This window comes from Trichechus manatus, unplaced genomic scaffold (genome assembly GCF_000243295.1).
Source record: "Trichechus manatus latirostris isolate Lorelei unplaced genomic scaffold, TriManLat1.0 scaffold00125, whole genome shotgun sequence".
Taxonomy (NCBI): Eukaryota; Metazoa; Chordata; class Mammalia; order Sirenia; family Trichechidae; genus Trichechus; species Trichechus manatus.
The window spans coordinates 6,882,007-6,883,642 of NW_004444061.1; positions in this window are offsets into that span (position 1 = coordinate 6,882,007).

The window sequence follows — 1,636 nt, forward strand, 5'->3', positions numbered from 1 at the left end:
TTGCAGAGTCTCTTGAGAGCAAATATACAAGTGCTGAGCATCTTGAGATCCAGCAACTTGGGAACAATGGTCACACATTATTATTCTATTCTCAAAAGAAGTCATTAATTGTCAGGTTGATAGGAAGTTCAGGCCTTCAAGGTGGGGGCCGCACATCTCTCCAATTACATCTTTCTAAACTTCGTTATACTGTTTTTTGTTTGAGTTTGGTTTAGTTTAGGATTTAAACCAGTTTGATATCAAAACCACTTATCTATTTTCTTTTTCAAATGAGACAGACTGACACAGCTGGTTACAACCAATAATAAGGAAGGGCTCCAATTATCTTTTTTAGAACGTGTGCTCTCCTTTTCTTAGATGTCATTTAAAAAATAGCTAAGGGAGAAGAGAAAGCTCATCTCTTCCTGTTCTAGGATTATTTTTCTTCTAACCTCATGGTTATAAGATTGCAATCAATTAGTCAGAATGTTGCTGTCAGGTGCCATTGAGTCAGTTCCTACTCATGGTGACCCCAGGTGTGCAGAGTAGAGCTGCTTCAAAGGATTTTCGTGGCAGTGACCTTTCAGAAGAAGATTGCCAGGCCTTCCTTCCAAGGCATCTCTTTTAGTTAGCAGTCTTTTAGTTAGCAGCTCAGTGCTTAACCGTTTGTGACACCCAGGGACTCCTAATACCATTAAGAGATGAAAGTAAATATTATACTCAGTTTTGTAAAATCTGTTCTGATTATTGACTTTGAACTACTAGAAAATCATAGCTGATCATAGTTTGGCTTGAAATATTCCTCCCATTAAAGTAAGTTGCCTTTGTTTAATGATGCCTGGAAATAAGCTATTTGTCCGCTCTGAATTCCTATGTACAACTTCTCTCTCTGTAATTTTCAAAATTCTAGACAAGCTGTAATTTTACTGTTTCAAAAGGTTCCCCCTCAAGGTTAAAACAAAAGAATAAATAAAATTTAAAATCCAAAAAAAAAAGGGGTAGGGTATCTCAAAAACAAACTTTGATTAGGAGAAAATGCTGCATTTTCTTTCACCTGCTTTTAAACTAATTGGAACTTATTGTTTCTATTTTATATGCACCATAATAATATTTTAATCAGTGTCATATGCCCAAATTTAATGTTTATGGAAAATATCCTACCCCAAACAATATATAATCTTATCTTTAACACCCACACAAAACATTCATTATTAAATATTTTGCACTTGAAATAATTTCAGTTTGTTACTCAGTTCTTATTCAAATCATTTAATAGATGATGAAGATGTTTGCAGATTGGCCTCGAGGTAAAAGGAATAAAGATTTTCAATTATATTTTTGTTCCGCTGTAGGGCTTTTTCCTTCATATCCCAAAACTCACACTTTTATTCCTACTTAGAGTTGCATCCTAATTCTGTTGCTAACTAGCTGAGTGACATTGTCCATGTTGGTTATCTTCTTTGGCCCTTAGTTTTCTCATCTGAAAAATTCATCTTTTACTGGCCATAATTTATCTTAGTCATATTATTGTTGGCGTTAGCTGTTGACTAGTCGGCCCCCAACTCACGGGAGCCCCATGAGCAATGGAACAAAACACTGCCAGATCCTGCACCATTCCCATGATTATTTGTGGATCAGACCGTTGTGATCCATAGGG